The sequence below is a fragment of the Myotis yumanensis genome, unplaced genomic scaffold (genome assembly GCF_028538775.1).
Source record: "Myotis yumanensis isolate MYYU_CA2020_CCGP unplaced genomic scaffold, mMyoYum1.0.hap1 SCAF_21, whole genome shotgun sequence".
NCBI classification, from domain to species: Eukaryota; Metazoa; Chordata; class Mammalia; order Chiroptera; family Vespertilionidae; genus Myotis; species Myotis yumanensis.
This window is the reverse complement of record NW_027223772.1, coordinates 11,240,650-11,262,886: the sequence shown is the minus strand read 5'-3', so window position 1 is coordinate 11,262,886 and position 22,237 is coordinate 11,240,650. Positions and strand designations below refer to the sequence as shown.

At 44.1% G+C, this 22,237-nt stretch overlaps 1 long non-coding RNA gene across 1 annotated transcript; it reads right to left on the bottom strand.

The window, feature by feature from the left end:
• Positions 1–2,721: 2,721 nt before the first annotated feature.
• Positions 2,722–8,319, bottom strand: LOC138998787 (uncharacterized). Its single transcript, XR_011469268.1, has 4 exons — positions 8,234–8,319; positions 4,045–4,126; positions 3,237–3,436; positions 2,722–3,143 (listed from the first exon to the last, which is right to left on the bottom strand). It is a non-coding gene; the product is annotated as an uncharacterized lncRNA (long non-coding RNA).
• Between the last annotated feature and the right edge of the window lie 13,918 nt (positions 8,320–22,237).

Sequence of the window (22,237 nt, the reverse complement as noted above, 5' to 3'; positions counted from 1 at the left end):
CACATCTGTCAGAATGGCTGTCATCAATAAATCAATAAACATCAAGTGCTGGTGAATATGTGGAGAAAAGGGAACTCTCCTGTACTCTGGGTGGGAATGCAGATTGGTGCAACCATTATGGAAAGCAGTATGAAGTTACCTCAAAAATTAAAAAGAGAACTGCTTTATGACCTAGCATTTCCACTTCTGAGAATATAACTGCAGAAACCTGAAACACTGATCTGAAAGGATATATGCAGCCCTATGTTCATTGCAGCATTATTTACATTAGCAAAGATTTCACAGCAGCCCAAGTGCCCAGCAGCAGATTAGTGGAGAAAAAGCTGTGGTACATTAACAGAACGGAATACTACTCACCCACCCACACACACAGGAAACGAAGGAAATCTTAACTTTTGCAACAGCATGGATGGAGCTGGTGAGTATTATGCTAAGTGAAGTGAAGTAAGCCAGTCAGAGAAATACAAGTTCCTTATGGTTTCACTTATATGTGGAATCTAGTGAACAAAATAAACTACAATCAAAATAGAAACAGGCTCATAGATATAGAAAACTGACTGACAGCTGTCAGAGGGGAGGGAGGTTGGGGGACTAGGTGAAAAAGGTGAAGGGATTAAGCACAGAAAAAAACTCATAGACACAGACAGCAGTTTGGTGATTATCAGGGAGAAAGGGGTGTGGGGAGAAGAGGGTTTAGAAAGGATAAATTGTGATGGAAGGAGACCTGACCTGGGGGCAGGGGGGAGGGTGGTGAGACACAGAAATCAACATACAGATGATGTATTATAGAACTGTATACCTGAAAGCTACATGATTTCATTACCAATCTCACCCCAATAAATTCAATTTAGAAAAATAGGCCATTGTGACACATGCTACAACCTGGATGGACCCTGCAGACGTGATGCTCAGTGAAGCAAGCCAGTCACAAAAGGACAAATATTGTGTGATTCCACTCACCTGAGGTCCCTAGAGCCGTCAGAGTCATAGAGACAGAGGTAAGAGGGAGGGGACCAGGGATGGGGGAGTGGATGCAGAGTTGTTGTTTAGTGGGGACAGAGCTTCAGTTGGAGAAGATGAGAACAGTGATGGAGATGATGGTGGTGACGGCAGCACAACAATATGAATGTACTTAACACCACTGGACTGCGCCCTGAAAAATAGTTAAAATGGTAATTTTCATTGTGTATATTTTACTGTGATAAAGATATACCAAAAAAAAAAAAAAAAAATAGAAGGCACTGTCCTGGGTGCGGGAGAATTGGGTAGAGCTGTTCTCCATCTGCCCTACATGGGTGGTTGGGTCACTGTCAAAATCCTGGTTGTGAGATTTTTATAAGATATTATTGAGAGCCAAAACTGGTTTGGCTCAGTGGATGGAGCGTCGGCCTGCGGACTGAGGGGTCCCAGGGTCGATTCCGGTCAAGGGCATGTGCCTGGGTTGCGGGCGCGTCCCCAGTGGGGGGTGTGCGGGAGGCAGCTGATCGATGTTTCTAGCTCTCTGTCTCTCTCCCTTCCTCTCTGTGAAAAATCAATAAAATATATATTTAAAAAAAAAAGATATTATTGAGAGAAACCGGGTCAGATTACATGGGCCACCTCTGCATTCTCTCTTACAAATAATGTCAATCTACAATTATATTTTTAAAAGTCTAAAAAATAAAAGGGGTGGCCCAGATTTGGTTGTCTTGCCCCAGAGAATCTGGTCCAAGCAGGTCCAGTTGGGGTCTGGGCTGAGTATAAGGAATTGCCCACGGGCACTGGTAGTCAGTGGGATTGAGGGCCACCATCCAGACCAGTGACCTCCACAGCTATGTTCTCATCCCGTCACGGAGCTTCCACAGCCTTTAAGACAGCTGCTGTGTCTCAGCCACTGCTAATGCGATCGATCCGGAGAACAGCTCCTTCACTGTACCACCTGGTTTCTCAAAGGAGCTTCAAACCTTTTAACCATCTCACAAAACACAACAGAGGCAGCACAGTCCTCCCACAGTGACCCTCTGCTTCATTAAACCACATCCACCAAGTGACAAGGATGGGCCTTTTGTGCCATTCCAGGAACGCTGGGCCAGGGTCCCATCGACAGAGCAGATCCACTTCTCGGTGTCTTGGTTGGGTCCTGGGCCCAGGGCCCAGGAGTGACGCTACCCAAGAACAAGGATGAAGGAAGGGAGCATTGTCGTTGCAAGCATGTGCCTTTGAATCATCTACAGGTCTCAACTGCAGAAAAGATACTTATGCTCCGTTAAAGGTCAGGAAGGATAAATAATTTTTCTCTGTGTACTCGGCAGAGTGGTGCTCAAAATTAAGGTAAAAATAATACCTTGTCTTCATATGCTCTCTCCTTCCAGAGATGGCTCCAATTTGCCTGTCAACTTGACTGCGAGATGGAAGAAGGAATGCTGGTGAGTGAAATCAACACATCCCATTTTTAAGGGTTAACCCAGTGGTCAGCAAACTGCAGCTCGCGAGCCACATGCGGCTCTTTGGCCCCTTGAGTATGGCTCTTCCACAAAATACCACGTGCAGGCGCGCACGTACAGTGCGATTGAAACTTCGTGGCCCATGTGCAGAAGTCGGTATTTTGTGGAAGAGCCACACTCAAGGGGCCAAAGAGCCGCATGTGGCTCTCGAGCCGCAGTTTGCCGACCACTGGGTTGACAGAAGATGAGAGATGGAGTGTCACTCATCAAAGGTCCGACACCTTACTCTGTGGTCCACTCAGGGAGGTTCTAATTGTCCATCAAAGACTGTATCATTAGGGTAATAATGTGGGCTGTCATGAAGAACTTTTCAGTGTCTGAACCCAATAAAATCTTGCTCCTTGTGGTCCATGATGTGTGCCAGGGGGCCACCAAAGCTCATCCTCTCCATACAGTGACTCAGGGCTCCAGGGCTCCTCTGGCTTGTGGATTCAGCTGGCAATGAGCACAGACCAATGGTGTAGAGGTTGGACAGAGGAGTGGGGTCAGGATGGCCTGGGAGGAGCCACTCATGGCTGTCCTTGCCTCTGGCCAGACCTGACTCACTTGGTGAGAGAGGCTCAGAAATGCAGAACAGCACAAACTCCTTGCATCTTGGCACATAGGACAGCACATTCACTCTCTTGTTCCTGTACCTGTGCAGCCAGCCAACTCAGTCACCTTCAGAAAGAACATGCAGAGAGAATAATAAAATAAAAGTACCTCATGCCAATCCACATAGCACTTCAAAGTACTAAGAGTAAAAAAACTCACTGTCCATGCATTTCTACAGAAAGGTTACTTGCTGTCCAGACCCATTTTCTCCCTTCCTTTTCTTCTTCTCAAAAGAACCGAAGATATCATTCTGGAGCCACCGAGATGGAGCAGGTCAATGGCTAGCTGTCCACCCAATGATGACAACCATGGTCTCAGAGAGAATAGTAACTGCGGACTCCAGAGAGAGCAGCAGTGGGCTGAGTGGGGAGAGAAGTGAGAACTTGACAAGTGACCAGCACGGTGGTGAGCTGATTTGTCTTGAAGGCAGTGAGTCTTAGCCCTGCTCTGTGAGTAGGATGGGAATGACTCAGAGGACTGCACCGGGGGCCTGTTGGAGCCAGAGTGGGGGCTGCCCTGGATCCTCCCCCTCTTCTTTCCTGGCCTGGCCCTAAAGCCATGGCCTGGGCATAGCCCTTCAAATGCTGAGGAAAAACCCATCCCTGGTGAGGACCTGGGAAAACGGGGCCCTGAACTCCAAAGTATTGGGGGGACTCCTGCTTATTTTTCTTATTTTTCTCTTGCCAGTTTTCCCCGAAAACTATCGTGTTATATGAAGCTTCCACACAGCTCATGGCGGGAGAGGAGTCTAAGATTCTGAGAGAACCAGAGCTTCTAGCAGAAGGACCGGGAAGGTGGCTGAGGTCCAGGGGTAGAGGAGCTATGGGTGAGCTGGACCCTCACAGAGCACATCCCAGAGGCCAGCATAGGCTCTGCGCACACTGATGCTGAGGTCACCCCCAGAGCTTCCTAGACACAAGTGAGGTCTGAACCTAAGGCCCCACAGCCTTACAGTGTGGGCTCTCACCTCTGCCACTCAGTGGTGGGAAGACAGACTGTGGAGCTTGTCCGGTAGGGGCAGCACATCCATCACCAGCCTCATGTGAAGTCTGGAGGGAGAACGGAACTGCATGTGAACAGGCACAAGGGTCAAGTGCAAGAGGCCAGGGCAGTAGAGCCCCAGCTACAGACCCACCACACCCTGCACTTTAGTTCCAAGTACAGCTCTTTTTTGCAATAGTAAGAATTGTAGGTTTGACTTTGAAGAAAAAAGACCTCAAATTACATTAGAGATTTCCATTTTGGTTTGTCACATGTTCAATGGATGTTAGCTGAACCCAATGTGGTAATCATTTCACAGTGTAGGTAAATCAAACCATCATGCTGTCTGCCTTAAACTTATACAGTGGTGTATATCAATTATTTCTCAATAAAGCTGGGAAAAATAAACAGTGCCTTAATAAATGGGGAAAAAAAGTGGTTATAGATGCAGTGAAATGCATACACAATAACTAAAGAAAACAAATCAAAATACACACATAACAAATAGTATCATCTTGCCCTGGAGGCATGCTCAGTGGTTGAGCATTGATGTATGAACCAGGAGGTCATGCATAGAGTCCCTGTCAGGGCACATACCCTGATTGTGGGCTCCAACCCCAGTAGGAGGTGTGTAGGATGCAGCTAATGAATGATTCTTCATCATCATTGATGTTACTATCTCTCTCTTCCTCTCCCTTCCTCTCTGAAATCAATAGAAACTATATTTAAATAAATAAATAGTATCACCTCAAAAAGGTATTTAGATATATAAATTTACCTAAGGCAAAGAGAAATACTCTGAAATGTTGACAGTGGTTAACCCTGGATAATGGAGAGAAGTGGTTTCTTTTACCTCATATATTTCTTGTAAATTTCTACTAATGATCCTGTATTGTTTTGATAATGAGAACAAATCTTCTAAAAAAACATTTAAATAACTACTTTTGGTTTAAAATGCATTTTGCACCCATGTTCAGTGACCATCCACTCATCTTTGAGAAACTTAAAAAGTGCTTTGGGTGTGAAATATCCTTTAAACTGCATTCTTGCACGCTAACAGCCCCTGAATGAGAACACTTGGCTTTGGAGATGCTGGGTCTGCTTGGAAAAAATAATGGGGCAGGGGCTGGGGCGCAGTAGGGGAAGGGGCAGATCAGGAACCCTGAAGAGAGGCTCCTAGGCAGGATGCCTCAGTATCCACAGCACAGGCTGTATTTGAAGAATTCCTCATTGGAAGGCTGATATCTACAGTAAAGGTTCAGATTTGATCAATTTTAGGCATGAGCCATAGCTAATTTTCTTTTAGAATGGTTTTTCCTGTTCTTATTGCAAATCTATATATATAAAAAGCTGCTAATATGCTTAATGTCCAACCGTCTGACCAGTCGCTATGATGCGCACTGACCACCAGGGGGAGATGCTCAATGCTGGAACTGCCTTGACGAGAACTGGCAATTTACAGAAAACCTGGAACCCACAAGTAACACTCAGCTTCCCCCAAGTGGGACACAGGCCCTGCCACCACCGTGAAGTGACACCCCACCAAATAGCAGCCAACACTGCCGAGACCCCATGGCGCAAAGCCCACAGCCCAGCCCAGCACAGAAATGATGGCTGTGGGCGCCAGGTAATGATGTCACATAGGACACCCGGCTTCCTCTCCCTAGTGACTAGCCTGCTTGGAGTTTCTTCATCCCACTTGCTTTATAGCCAAGTGAAAACTTTTTACAGTTTAACCAAATGTCTGTGAAACGTTTTCACATGCCTCTTCTCATTTCATCCTCACAGAAGTCCTGTAGTAGGTAGATAGGAGACTCGGTAGAATCCTATTTTCTTTCAATTAGCCGGAAAATGGAGATTTAGAATGTTTAGAAACTTGGCCCAGCTGAAAAGAAATAAGAAATGGTAGAACTTGAAAATGACTCCAGGTTTTCTCACTACACAGAATATAGTCAAACAGTGCTACAGTTAAATAGTTCACCCTTTGTTCTCCCTGTATGATCTGCAATAATAATCTGCTTCGTATTGATATTTACTGCTGTGTTGCTGACAATATCCTGAAAGAAAAGTTGGGGTGCTTCACTGGGCTGGAAAAAGTTGAGCTAAATCAGAAAGCAGGTCTAATTAAGCAAGTTTATCAACATACAGTGGGGCCTTGACTTACGAGTTTAATTCCTTCAGAGACTGAGCTCCTTAAGGAGCTCGTTAACTCAAATTACTCTGTCAACTCAAAGCAAAAAATCGGCCGAGAGACAGCTGCTATCTCAAAAAACTCGTTAGTCGGACACTCGTAAGTCAAGGCCCCACTGTATGTATAAAGCTCTCAGTGGTGCCAGTCATACCCATGTGTTTCAATCTGTCATTGTTGATCATGAGTTTGGTTGACTGTGATCAGAATGCACACTCTGATTTCAGGCCTTTGAAACAGCGATGGTCTATAATTGTAAATGTTTCCTGTGCACTTCAAGTGAACTAGTGCTCTCCATCTGTGGGGTGTGATTCTCTAAAAGTGTCAGGTCCAGTTGCTGAGAGCTAGTCTCAATCTCCTACACCCATTGTTTTCTGCTTGTTGTTTTGAGATCAATCACCCTTTCAAGGTAGGATTTGGCAAATGCCTTGAGGGGAGATTGCAGGCAGATGTGGTGGCTACTTCCCTGTGGTTTCTGCCTCTCTGAGGTTCTGTTCCTCAAATGCCCAGCTGCTTGGGCACCTTGAATTTCAAACTCTGTTTCATCCTTTGTCCCATGGAATGACCACTTCCTACTTGAACTTCATTCCTATGTGCTCTTCACTATAATCATGATCACCATACTTGGACATGATGAATGACCAATAAATGTTATTATTCCTTTTTAATAATCAGCCTCTCCCCTCCATGGAGGGTTCCCTGTTCCCTCTCCTCCATGCCCTGTCCCCTCCATGTAGGTTCTGTCTCCTCCCTGCCCTTCTCCCTTAAAGTGGGCTTCCCTTTCCCCCCTGCCTGCCCCCTCAAAGTGAGGTTCCCTGTCCCCCTGCCTGCCCCCTCCATGGAGGGTACCTTCTCCTCCCTGCCCCTCCCCCTCAAAGTTGGGATCCCTGTCCCCCTGCCCTGCCTCCTCCATGGATAATTCTGACTCCTCTCTGCCCTGCTCTCTCAAAGTGGGGTTCCCTTTCCTCCTGCCCTCCCCCCTGCATGGAGGATTGCCTGTCCAACTGCCCTGTCTCCTCCATAGAGGGTTCCCTGTTTCCCCTCTCCTCCTTGGCCTGCCCCCCCTAATTGGGGTTCTCTTTCCTGCTGCCCTCCCCCTGCATGGAGGGTTTCCTGTCCCCACTATCCGGTCCTTCCCAGTGGGGTTCCCTGTCCCCCAGCTCTGACCACTCTATGAAAGGTTCCCTGTCCACACTGTCCTGCCCCCTGCCTGGAGGGTCCCTTCTCCTAGACACACAATGTCAGGGCCTGGAATAAGCTCTGCCCCTGACCATTCCCTTCCCTCAGCTCTCCTCTCCACCCTCCCCCGCTCCCCCCCCTCAATACACACACACACACACACACTCTGTTTGACCAGGTAGTTAACTTTCTGGGGACTACAGATCTGTCTTGTCCCCCGGTTTGAGACAAGTCCTGGAGAAGCAGGACCCCTCACTGTCTGGCTTAATAGACAGGGGGCCCTGCTGGGGTCTGGCTGGAACTCTGTCCCCAGCTGCCTCCTGTCAGTACAGCAGCCAGCACTCATCCAGGTCCAGGGAGCACACGCAACCTGCACCCGAATGACAGGGGACCAGCTGCCCACAGGGATGGAGCCCACACTTGGGCTCTTGGTCTCGCACGGGGCTCTTGGTCCCAGGTGGCGGCTTGATGGAGCCTCTCCACTCTCCTGCTTTCTCCCATTACCCGGGGCTCCCCAAGTCCCAATCCTTTGGGAAAGTGACTCCTTGGCTGCCCCCACAGAGCAAGGCTCAGAGAAACCCCAATCCTCCAAGTGTTTTAAATACCTGACAAGCCCAAGTTCACCCTTGGAATGAACCCTTCACGCCCACCACAGCCACCACCACGTGGGACACTCCAGGCCGGGCCCCTGGGAAGTGCCAGATAGGCTGGAACCCACACTCAGTTGCAAGGGGAGGGGGCGGAGGGAGGAGGTTTAACAGGGCTTTTAGGCGGGAGGAGCTGGGCAGGTGAGCAGGAGGGCACTCACCTTGGTGACATGGAGGAAGGTGGCCTGGCCCAGCACTGCCCCTCACCAGCTTCAGCTCCAGTTCCTCCCTCAGATTAGCAAGAGGATCCAGGCCACAGGCGGGAGAGGAGCGCCTGCAGGATGGTGGCCTGGATTCCAGGCTGATGCACTTGGTCTGGCAGCGGGGCGGCATCCACACCAGCACGCCTTGGCCTCCAAAGGCTCCTCCAGCTCCTCTGCCCGCGGGACCCTGGCGGACTCGGGCGAGGCAGCGGCGCGAGCCAGGAAGCCCAGCGGGTCCTGTGACTCCAAGTCCCTCCAGGCTAGTCCCCCTCACCCACGTGGACGCCTGTGGCCAGATCTGCCAGGCTGGCCTGCCAGGCGCATTTGCCGCTGCAGCGCCACCTGGTGGGGCCTCTGCGCAGTACCAGGAGGCCATCCTCCTTTGCTCAGTAGTGTGGGTTACCTCATCCACCCAGCATTGCTTACTGACAGTCTGTCCCTGCAGAATAATGTCAACACAGGACACTTCTGCGTTTTGACCAAGTCAGTGTCGAGAGCCAGAATTTTTCATGAGGTCACTGGTTTGGTCATCATGATGTAGAATATTTGATCTTTTGACTTATTTTATTAAATGTTTTCTATTAAAGAAGGATATAATTTTTTGTAGATGTTAGAAAGGAGGGTATGTCATTATATTATGTGTATACCAGGTGTCAGCAATTTATAGTCAGTGGGTGAGATCTGGCCTATTGCCTGTTTATATATGTCCCATGAGATAACAATAATTTTTATTCACGTTTTAAAAGTTAGAAAACAATGAAAAGAATATTTTTGATACATAAACATAACATGAAATTAACATTTTGGTGTCCATAATTAATGTTTGGTGTCCATAATTACTGTTTGACTGGAAGGCAGACATGTACATTCATTTACATATTGTCTTTGGCTACTTTCATGTTACAATGGCCAATGTGAGTAGTTATGACCAAGATGGTATTGTCTACAGAGCCCAAACCATTGACTACCAAAGCCTTTACACAGGAAGTTTGCAGAGTCTTGTCCTTCACGGAGTAGATGAAGGCCATGTGCGTTATTATTAGCTCTGTATTTGGATTTCAAATGATTTTAAATGTCACATATTGCACATTTTAAAATCAACAAAATATGCCTAGCTAGTGTTGCTCAGTGGTTGAGCATCAACCAATGAACCAGGAAGGCACAGTGCTCTGAAACCCAGTCATTTGCCTGGGTTGCAGGCTCAATTCCCAGTGTGAGGTGTGCAGGAGGCAGTGGATCAATGATTCTCTCTCATCATTGATGTTTCTCTCTCTCTATCTCCCTTCCTCTCTGAGGTAAAAAAAATATTTAAAAAATAATAAATAAAATCAACAAAATATGGTAAATATTCACCAGTAAAGGAATACATACGTAGTTCTGAAATACTTATATGAATAAATATTTTTTCCTGCTCCAAGGCAAATTGGTGAGCTTTAAAAAAACATAAAACTCTTTTGGGTCTGTTAATAATTTCCAAAGAAAAGAGCAGCCAATGGTTGAATAAATAAACCATTCTTGATGACAATTTAAGAACCACAGTAACAAATGTGTGCATATGTGTGCTTGTGTGTGTATGTGAACACACAATAGTGCAATCAACTTCTAATTAATCCTATTAATTTGAGAAGTACTATTCTGGCTGAATCTGTCCCTGTGTGTGCATTTCTCTATACACATATAATATTTCAGAGAAGAGTAAAAAATTTAGCTGATGTCCAGGGTTAAATTATGCTTTGTTAACAAAACATAAGTAATTCCTAAGAATAATTTAGTAATTCACATCCATAATTTCAAAGGTGGAATGGGCTGCCTTAGGAGGTAGTGAGTTCCTGGTCACTAGAAGTGTTTGAGAAACAAGTGTGCAAGGACCTCTTGATGGAAATGTTTTGGTTGGAATCCTTTTACCCATTGTGGAGAATTGGAAGTGGTGAATTTTTAAGTCCCTTCTAATAGGAGAATCTATGATTCTATGACATAGAATCAGCAATAAGTCTTAAATGAGAGCACGGTGAAGGCAAGGTTACATCTTTAACACAGTTCATAGGACATACAACCAATGTGGATGGAAGCCTGAATCAGTTGGATTCGATGATTTCTGATACCCTCCCAGCACAAAGATGGAAGTTGATGAATTTAATTGCATCAGTCAGGCCTCTCCATGTACTGGGCATGACTTTCGGATTTATTATGAGAAACTGACTCATGCAATTGTGGAGACTGAGAAGTACCACTACTTGCCCTCTACAAGCTGCAAACTCTCTGGGTGGTGTGATTCAGCTGGAGTCAGGAGGCCCGAGAACAAGGGTTGCCAGTAGTGTAAATCCCAGTCCAAGGGTAGGAAAGACCCATGTCCCAACCAAAGCAGAGAGGCAGGAAGGAGGAGAAGGGGTGAATTCCTCCGTCCTCCACCTTTCCTTTTATTCAGGCCCTCAACAGATTAGAGGACACCCACATTGGGGAGGCTATGTACTTTTTGGAGTCCATCAGTTCAAATGCTAATCGTATCCAGAAACACTCTCACGGACACACCCAGAAATAATATTTAATCTGGGCACCCTATGGCACAGTCAAGCTGACATGTAAATTAACCATCACATTAATGAGTGTCAGCCTCTGACAATAATGTATATGGGATGCATGACTTTCTTCTTCAAGGCTCTATTTCCAACCAGTGGAGCTCTTTCCTTTTGTATTCCATGCTCTTTAAACCTGTGAATTTTTGGTGGCACTTCTGATGGGAATAAGTTATATCCACAGTTACTTCACTGGTTACTTGCCTGTCCTTCAGCATTGAGTTGCCCTTGAATGGAATTCTTTACCACCTCGACTACACAGTGTTATATGCTCCTAAGGAAAGTTCTCCCAGTTCCAGCCAATCCCAGTTCACCCTGGGCACTGGCTCCTTGCTATGCACCTCTTACACTTTCTCACTGACAGGTGGACTCTTGTGTGGCTGGCTTGGCCCCGTCTGCTAGACATCACCCAAACAGTATGCATCTCTGCCTTAACAAAAAATGAATTTTACATGCTGCCTGAAATTTGGTGGCATGTGGGTGAAAGGTAAGAGAACCATTGTTGTAAATGTTTCTACGTTGTTGAACATCTGATGTTCAGCAATAAAACAGACCAGGTCATACTTTAATCTTCAGTGCTCAAGTCTGCCGGGAACCTTTAGCTGATGCTTCTGAAGCTCTGTGTGCTTTGTAAGAAGTCAGGCTTCTCTGTGTACGAGGTGTGATTTTCAGAAACTTTGCTGAAAATCAACAAAGGCTGGCAGCATGTCTTCTCAGTATGGGCACCCTGATAAAACAGCCTATGACAATAAAGTCGGCAGTCAGTAACAAGAATCTTAGAGATGACCCAACATATGCAAACATTTTCCTGACTCTGTCTCCCAGATTCAGCTTTGCTCTTGAACTTCAGCTTTTAGGCATCCTGAAAGGGTCCTGCGTTCTACCTGGACCACACATACATGTGCATACTGCCTCATAAGCAATGCCCTGCACAGCTCCGGGGTGGAGGGAGCAGTGATGTTGATGGGAATGGAGCCCGGCTCACTAATTGTTGCTAGCTGCCTCTTATCACAAATCTTCGCCTTCCTTTCCGGTGCAAACCTGAGTCTGTGTAGTTTGCTTCAACACATCATGGGTTCAGTTGAGACTTTTTAAGGGAGAAGGGCTCCTGTGGTTTTTCATTCCACATCTCCACTTCCTCCCGACAGTTGGCAACACTCTTCTTCTCCCCTGCTCGCAAAGAATGCTGACCTCCACGTTTACAGAGAGCACAGTGGGGTTCAGCAAGTCTCCCAACAGCTTTGATTTTAATTCAAGTGATGCGAACATCCAGGACTTCTCCAGAGGATATCTTACAAACTTCAAATTGCTGTTGCCTTTCTGGGACATTAAAGAAAGTTTCTCGTGCCCCTAGGCTTCCCGGAGGACACTTCCAAACACCAAATTTGCTTTGACTTGAAGGAAGATGACATGTATGGTAAGGAGCAGCGAGGAATAAAGATGTAGCAGGCTTGAAAATTCACTCACACTCCACTCAGAGGTGCAATATCAAATAGTTTCTGTCCTTCCCAAAGCTGGTCTGATCTTCTTTCGACACCCCCTACTCGCCAATTAGCAATATCGAAGTCTCTTCCAATTTAAATGTTTTCATTTCAATTAAATATTTTATTTATTAGAAATCCAGTTTCTTTCTGGAGCTGACATCTTGTCCTCTGTAGGTAAAGGCTCATTCTCCATCCCAAGGGGGTTTCAGGGTGATTAAAGAGGCTTCTGTGTTTTTTAGTGGGAGAGAAAAAAAGGGGGGTGGCTATGTGGGATCCTGTTATTGCCTCTTTATCCTGATCATGGTTTTCATCTTCCCACCTTCACAACCTTATACCTTGGGATCCAATACATGTCATCCCAAGAGCCCTAGAGACCTAGAGAGCTGCCTTAGACCCCCAGGCTGGGTACCTTTAGCTTCCACTGTTGTCCCCTTGCTTTACCTGACTTTGGAAGTGACCATACAGGTGACTTCTTGAGGCTTGTAGCCTCTCCGGAGAATCCCCATGGAAGTGTGACAAGAAGTGAGTCTCTACTCTCTTGATGTTGTCAGCCTTCCCCTCAGTCTATCTACACTGCTGCCCTGTTCCAGGACTTGAGAGGAAGGGTCAGGACCCACCTGGCTTCCCTTGTCCACCTGCCCCTTTGCCTTCTTTGTGCAGCCCCTCAGGCGAAAGCAGCCAGCTTTCCACTCCTCTGAGTCCCATCCTGATGGCATAGAGTAAATCTCTAGGATCTATTCCACCAGGTATGGCTCTTGATACACTAATGGGAGCTAAAAAAATTGAGAAAATCCCTTTCCTTCTCAACAATGCCAGGCTTTGAAGAGGATTTTCCTGCTTAAGAGGTCAAGAAAGCCAGCTTTGAGATTCAAAGTGATCAATGGTCTCTTTGTTCTAGGCAGTATCCCTGGGGCCAGAAGCCCCATGCCTCCACCTTGGAGGTGGAGGACTGCAGAGGAAGGTGATTTAAGAGGAAACCAAAAAGTTAGAAGTGTACTATTCGCAAAATATTATCCCTGTTACAGAAATATGATTCTGAGCTTCCAAGAAGCACAGTTAAACACTCCCTTTTAGGAAATGTCCATTTATATGATTTTCCTGTTTGAAGCATCCATAATTTTCGACTTCCTTCCTAAAACACTTTCCCCAGAGTCCTATGTACTTTGAAAGACTGTCTTTGAAGAATTTTATTCCACATTCTTTCTCTATTTTTCTGGTTTGGTTAACAAACAACACTGAAGTAGCAATAAATGTTACCTCTACCAGTTGCTCTTTCTCTAACTACCCTAGAGTCTTCCCTCACTCTGCACTCCCTTCCCTTTCTCAGAAACTACCAAGTCACAAGGGCATTATACAGGACAGAATTACAATCCTTGTGGCTGGAAGCAGGATGGTTTGATAGTAACATGCTGGGTGGTTGCTGTGATAATTTCTAAGAAATAGCTGGCAACTCGGTTTTCATTAGGGGCATAACCTCTAATTCTTTGTATGTTGTCTCCACAGCAATGACCATGACTCCAAATAAAATGAACGTGGCACAGAGAGGAGTAAGTTTTCCTCATGCTTGTCAAAGCATGTCAGTGTTCGCCCACGAAGTGTGGTACAATTCTCCTAATGCAATCAAGCAGCACCTTCTTTTACCATGAAAATGCACTTAGAAATGTCAGTCTGGCTTGTGGTCACCAGGCTGGGAAGAACTTACTGTGTTATAGAACTTGAAACCTGTCCTGATTATATGTTTTGCAACAAAACCCCAAAGTTCACATGAACTTTTCAACTGGTGAGTATGGCTGGGGGTTCATCATGGATTCACTTGGATTTGGGGGCAGAAGATTTTGATTCAACATGCTTAGTAAGGTGCTTGTCATTTCTCTCCAACCTTCTGGGCAGCACTCTCATTCCTATTCTTTTGATCTGACAGGAAGCCACTTCTCCACAAACCTCTGTGGATTGGATGAACTCTTCATGACAGGCTTGAAGTAGAGAGCAGCTGGTCTCCGCTGATCCACAAGCCACCAGCCCTGCTCATAGGTTTCTCCCATGACTGGTTCAACCTGGGAGGCAATGACAGTTTTACCCTTCACTGTTCATGTGTGTGTGATAAGAGTCATAATTCCTTCGATGAGTATAGATATATAAGGGTTACTCAGCATGTTCATTTAATTCTCATAAGCACCTAGTAAGAGAGGTAATGGTGGTCAACACAGCCCTTCAAACCAATGTACATGCAGTGGCTTTGGAAATGGGACTTGTCTTGGGGATGTGATACAGTATAGCAGCTAATGATGCTGGTTTTAGAACATTCCTTCTAAGGCCATTTACATTTGTGGGGCCCAGTAAAAAATGAAAACATTATTCATTTTGACACTTGTTCTAAAAGCAGGGGAAAATGCCATTTAAAATGGTTCAGTGGCTGAGCGTCGATCTACGAACCAGGAGGTCATGGTTTGATTCCTGGTCTAGGCACATGCCTGGGTTGTGGGTTCAATCTCCAGTGTGGGGTATACAGGAGGCAGGTGATTGATGATTCTTTCTCATCATTGATGTATCTGTCTCTCTCTGTGATCAATAAAAATATAGATATTTTTAAAGTAATAAAATATAAAGCTTTTTCCCCCCTCTATGGTTTCTCTTTTGACTCATCGTGGTATTTTTTATTTTCTATTTAATGTCATTCTACATAAGGAGAAATTAAAATCTTAAATTATTAGCACACCTTTTACTATTCATTCAACTTTATGTTGTTGGATGCCAGTTTTAAATGTAACCATAAGAGTACTTAACTCATGCAATTAATCAAGTACTTAACTCCACAATTCATATTTTGTAGCTCACGCGTGTATTTATTATTACTAGAATAGTGAAGACATTGCACAAAACTAACTCATCTGTTTTATTTCACCTCCTGATATGAACATATTCTACCAATGCTTCCTACATTTGGCTAACTGCTGAGTAAGAAAGGACTAAAAAGAAATATCAATTTTATCTAAGTGATAATTATAGAACACTTCATCCAACAACGCAATACACATTCTTATTAAGCTCATATGGAACATTCTCCAAGAGAGACCATATTCTGGGCTACAAGACACACTTTAACAAATATAAAAGAATAGAAATCATACAAAGTATGCTTTCAGATCATAATGGAATTGAACGAGCAATAAATAACAGATAGATAGCTGGCATATTCTGAAATGTTTGGAAATTAAACAATACACATATGTCAAGGAAGCGGTCTCAAATAAAAAAAGAATTTTAAACTAAATAAAAATGCAACTTAAAGTTTGCAAGATTCAGCAAAAGCAGTACTTAAAGGGCAATTGATAGCTTTGAAAGCATCTATGTATAAAGAAGGATTTAATATCTCTCAGAAACTCTGGTTTACTTATCTAATTGATATACCTGTTTCCAAAATATTGGGAAATATGGATTCTTTTCTAGGTAGCACAGTGAGAGAAGGAGAAGCCCTATCCCACAAGAAGGCTAGGAATACCTAGAAATTTGAGCTATGGTTCAGCCATCGTACAGTAAAGCACCTCAGTCAAAGAAGATGGTTTGCATCTTCAAAAGTGCATTGGGACCTTAGGCAGCTGGACATTGAGAGCACTGTCTAAGCTAGATTTTCAGGCCCACATCACGGAGCTGTAACAGAGACCTCAAAAGTTCTTGAGGGTGGGTTAGGGGACAACTCAGAGACAACGGCCTCACAACCCATCTCCCCATCGTCCAGCCCAGGAGATCTGTTTATCCCTACAGGGAGGGCCTTTTCGATTTCTCCAACATAACTTCCAACTTCACCCAGTCAACATACCACATATTTTAACTTGGTGAAATTTTCTATTTATTCCACCTCTTACCCAGATAGTACCTGAAGCCCCTTGACTGCTTGGTGATCTCCTCGTGGACCTCAATTACCCTTTGGAAGCCTGCTGTGCCCAAGGATTTACATCCCCAAGATCTACTCTGTCCTCAAGTGCAGCTTTCCCTGGAACATAATGTGTTCTTACATGAAACCAGAGATACTTACTTGTATGAAACCAGAAATACACTCAGCAGCAGCCCCACCTCTATATCTCCCCCAAAGAATCCACATTTACCAAAAAGTGTGAGAGAGCAGAGCAGCCTGTATCAATGCACAGAAAGCATGACTAAGAGAGAGACGAGGGCATGGCACACTCATGCACCCATGGCAAACATGTCTAAATTCTGTAGTAATCCTTTTTCTGCCAGATCCCATTTAGGCTATTCAGCCCCTATTAGCCTATGTAGCTCCTAGATTCTCAAACCTAGTCCTCTTCACACAGTGTCTACCTCTGCTGTTCCTTTTCTTCTCTGCCAAATTCCTTCTCTCCTCACAACATTTTTTATTTTTTTTTAAATATATTTTATTGATTTGTTACAGAGAGGAAGGGAGAGAGAGATAGAGAGTTAGAAACATCGATGAGAGAGAAACATCGACCAGCTGCCTCCTGCACATCTCGCACTGGGGATGTGCCCGCAACCCAGGTACATGCCCTTGACCGGAATCGAACCTGGGACCTTTCAGTCCGCAGGCTGACGCTCTATCCACTGAGCCAAACCGGTTTCGGCCTCACAACATTTTTTAATTCTTTATTTTACACAGCAGTTGTGCTAGCCCACAACACACAAGACAAACATCTTGATTAGGAAGTGGGCTTCTCATTAGCATAACTTCTAATGTGCACGACTGTGATTATGTTTAGCAATACATTTTTTTTTTTTGGTTTTCTGTGTGTGTGTTTTTAAATCACACTGATGGTTACTTCTTCTATGAAAAGTTAATGGTTTTACTTTTTAATTTTTCACCAACATTCCTATTGGTATCTTTTGGAATAATTATCTTTTGATAATGTTGTGTATGTATTCATTTCCTCTCCCATACCAGCTAATCCTCGAATAGTTACAACCACTGCAGCTTCCCTTTTTTTAGCTTATGAACTGCTGAAATGAAGCCTTGTCATTCCCTTGCATTTCTTGCCTGTGTTCCCTCTGAGTCCGAGGAATCAGGCTTGGCCTCAGTCCTCTATCCTCTCCCTCCCACTGAGGATGTTCACCAGCAATGACGGCTCCATTCTGTGTGTGTCTTCTCCTGCATCCACAGCTTCACCATTGTCTCCATCCAAAAGCAAGGTGCACTTTCAGCCCCACCGCCACCCCTTATCCTCCCTTGACTGCTGGAGGTGTCTCTTCAGAAAAATCCCTCCACTCTCCTTGTACTTCTGGTATCACTTTCTTATAGCAAGACTGGCCCTGACTGTCCTTAAGGTCCATAGGACTCAGAGCCGTAAAAACATCCTTTAAGATCTGAGCAAGATAAACTGTACAACATTTTTTTTTCTAGGTGAGAAGACATTATGAAAATAGCACATTGAATACGCTTTTAAAAAAATGGCCTTGCCATCAAAAGGAAAGGCTGAGAACCTGAGACAGACTCAAGGAGAATAAAGACACATGACAACTCAATGCAGTATGTGCTTCTACCAGGGGTGGGCAAACTTTTTGACTCGAGGGCCACAGTGGGTTCTTAAACTGGACCGGAGGGCCGGGACAAAAGCATGGATGGAGTGTTTGTGTGAACTAATATAAATTCAAAGTAAACATCATTACATAAAAGGGTACGGTCTTTTTTTTTAAAGTTTTATTCATTTCAAACGGGCCGAATCCGGCCCGAGGGCCGTAGTTTGCCCACGGCTGTGACAGAATCCTGTAATGGAGGGTTTTAAGAAAGCCACAAAGGACTACTCAATAAACTGACAAAAATAGACTATTAATGGGACATTAATTAAAAGTTTTATGCCAAATGTTAAATTATTGGTGGGAATAACTGTATTGTATGTAAGAGAATCTTTTAAAGAAATATGCAATAAAATATTGGAGAACATACAGGATGCATAAACTCAAGTATGCATGGATATTTTTCATATATGTGTGTGTGTTGATATATAGGGAGAAAGGGGAGGGAAGGAAGGAGACAGAAACAGTGGTGGATCAGAGAGGAGAAAGGGTTTATGGTTTTACTATGCATGCAACTTTTCAAAACTTTTAATTTTCAAATAAATATATTTTTTAAATGGACCGTTGATTGTTTTCCTGAATTTTACCTGACGTTTGAGATTTCTAACTTTGATTTCTGTAGCTACCACCACCACCACCATACCCAGACCCCAGAAGTGTGCAATGCCAACTTTAAAACAATGATCTGATTTTGTCCCAGGCAGAAACCTGGCACCCACTACACATTTAAAGCATGCTAACTTTTCAAAAGGATTTTACAAATTACTGGAGAACCTTCAACTCATCTCCCCATGATCCAGCCCAGCAGATCTGTCCACCCCTACAGGGCCCTTTAGATTTCTCTAACGTAACTTCCAACTTCACCCATTCATCATACCATATATTTTCACTTAGTGAAATTCCCCCCACCAATGAATAAAAGATTTTTTAAAATTATACATAATATAAAAAACAATAAAAGAACAAAAAATCAAGATATTTACCACATGGAACCCCTCATTTCTTGTCTGGTGCCACCAGGTTGTTCGTCTTCTGGGGTTTTGTGCTGTGATGGGTTTGCCGGCACTTCCCCTGTTCTGCTAGTCACTTACCTCTCCTCACCTGGATTCTCATCTCCAGGAAATGTGTTGACGTCTTTTGTCTTATCCTTTCCCCTATTTGTCCTTCTTAAGTACTTATTCTTTTTAAATTTTTCACTTGTTTAACTTTAAATATAGTTCACATACCATACTCATTTAAAGTGTATAATTTTAATATATTCACAGATATGTGCATCTCTAGTGAATTTTTAAACATTTTCATGACTTCAAAAAGAAACTTTATAATCTCTAATTATCATCTCCCCCCCCCTTCCTCCCCCACCCCCAGCCCTAAACAATCACTAATGTACTTTCTATTTCTCTAGTTCTCTCTGTTTGGGACATTACATATGAATGGAATCACATGTGATCCTTTGTGACTGGCTTTATTCACTTATCATAATGCTTTCAGGGTTCATCCATGTTATAGCACGTATTAATAGTTTTTATTGCCTTAAGATATTACATTGCATGGATATACCACATTTTATTTACCATTCAACAGCTGATGGACATGTGGGTTGTTTCCACCTTTGGAGTATTATGAATACTGGATGCTACTGCTGTGAGCATTTGTTTACAAGTTTGGTGTGGACATGTGTTTTCATTTCTCATGAGTGTGTACTTAGAGGTGGAGTTGCTGGGTCATATGGAAACTCTCTGTTTGACATTTTGAGGACAGGCCAGATTATTTGTCAAAGTGGCTGAACCATTTTTCATTCCCGCCGGCTATGTGTGAGGGTTCCACCTTCCCCACATTCTCAGTGAGACGTACCTGAATTTTCAATTCTAGCCTTTTGTGTGTGTTTGTCTGTTGCTACCTCATAGTGCTTGTGATGTGCATTTTTTTTTTTCTGATGGCTAGTGATATTGAGCATCTTTTCATCTAATATTTTACTTTTAATGGCATTTTTGGAAAGAAAGAAAAACAAGTGTGCTGATCTGCGTTTAAGTCATTTTCATGCATAACAGGAAACATTCTTCTAAATCAGTGGTTCTCAACCTTCTGGCCCTTTAAATACAGTTCCTCATGTTGTGACCCAACCATAAAATTATTTTCGTTGCTACTTCATAACTGTAATGTTGCTACTGTTATGAATCATAATGGAAATATCTGATATGCAGGATGGTCTTAGGCGACCCCTGTGAAAGGGTCATTTGACCGCCAAAGGGGTCGCGACCCACAGGTTGAGAACCGCTGTTCTAAATATTTGAAAACACATATAGCAATGCCAATTCTGTAGTTTTCTACTTCTATACATTTAGCGTGTTACCATAGTTACTGTGTGATTAAGGAACAGCAATGCTGTGCACTGGATTTACTCTGTATGGAGTTGAGAGAATTTGCTCAAATGACTCCTCAGGGTTGACTACAAGGCAGATCAGAACTGATTGCCAAAGCCTCTAAAGCTGCATGCTGTTTACATCTGTGGTGCATAAGTGTGTCCCATACGTGAATATCAAAGAAAAAGAGGAACTTGGACATGGGCACATAGCATATGTCTGAGAAATAGATAACAAGATGTTTCAATGGGCTTTTCCACTTTATTGTAAAAATGGGATGTATTACATGTACCAAATGATAATTGTGAAAGTTGGGTGAGGGTACATGGAAAGATATAAGGTTCTATCTGCTCTTATGCATGTGTGAGCATTTCTGTGTTAACAAGCTTTGAAAAATAAAAGACGTTGGGTACCTCATAAGGAGAGGGAGGGGGCAAAGGATACCTGGCAAAGGGGCATCAGTCCATCCAGATGGGAATTTAGCTCTCTCTTAATAAGGCAGTGTCATTCCGTTGAGGTTGGGAAGAAAACCTCTTTCCATAGAAAATAAGAAGGAAAAAGGAAAGGAGAATGTGAAAGGGCTTTTAAAATAGATTTTATTGATTTTTTAGAGAGAGGAAGGGAGAGGGATAGAGAGTTAGAAACATTGCCCCACAACCAAGGTACATGCCCTTGACTGGAATCAAACCTGGGACCTTTCAGTCCGCAGGCTGATGCTCTAGCCACTGAGCCAAACTGGTTAGGGCTGAAAGTTGTTGTTTTTTTAAGTGTTTTGTTGAAAAGTCCCCATCTCGTGGCTTCTTGCTCCTCTCTGAACAGTTGTTCAGCACATCTGTCGAGCAAGTGGAGATGGCCTCAGTTTGAGGAAAGTGAGATTTGCCATGGATTTGAGGAGCTTTGGGAAGAGAATGGACTAAGAAAACAGGGAACTGAGCTCCATTTGTTTTGTTCACATGTCAGTAAGCATGGGAGCATTATTTGTGGAATGAATGAGTTCCAGGTAGTTCCTTGGAACCAGTAGAATCAATTGTGAGATCTAATCCAATAGTGGTCAGTTACTTATAGGAAGACATTTCTGAAAAAACACAAAGTTGAAATTTCGCCAGACAGGAAGGATTAAAGGGAACTGGAAGCGGGGGTGGGGGGGGGGGGAGGGGGAGGGGGGCGCATTATCGTAGAGCTTTTTAAATGTTAGTCACTAGATGGACCATCAAGTCTACCTTAGTAAGGGAGGAAGCCAAGAGCTTTGTGGATTGGCAGGGAGTGAGTGGATAAATATATGACCTGAAATTGAAAAATTAACAATGGGCATCTATGCTGGAAGGATAGGGGATGAGGCCAAAGGGTAAACGGTCAGACTATATTATTCCTGAGGCAGAGATGTTCCTGGTAATAAGGTCTGAGTGTGGCAGTGACTGCACTGGAGCGGCAGTAAAGGACCCCAAGATGAGATGGTGTAGGAACTGGGAGGCTGCGTTATCGGCTGCTTGTCCACATGGATGTTACAACCCTCCGCTGCCTGCTGACCTCTTCACGTCCCCTGCCTTGGGCCCCATTCCACCTTTAGTTCCTTTTTGTTCTGCATTTTTTCTCTGATCTCTAGCTTCAGACATTGCAAGGCCAATGGCATAACTCTAGACAAGAAGATACTAGTGTGGTAGTGAGAGGGGGCTCTTTGGTTTTGGTTTTTGCTCTTTCTCTTTACGCTCAGGATTCACAAGGCTGACTGGAAAGGCAACCTGAAGTGCTCATGAGGACACTCATTCCATTTTTGTGTTTCAGTCTGTACCGGTGGATCTGCCTTCCCTCCAGACCACTGTAATAAGGGTGTGTATGTGCAGATTTACCTCCCCCCACCTCACCCCCAAAAATACATTCCATGGAAGTCCATGGTGAGTCCTCAGATATCTGTAAACCTGGTGCATAGTCTAGAACGCACCTCTGGTTCATGAGCTGAAGGTGTTCTGGGGAGATTTATTATAGCTCCACTACCACTATGCC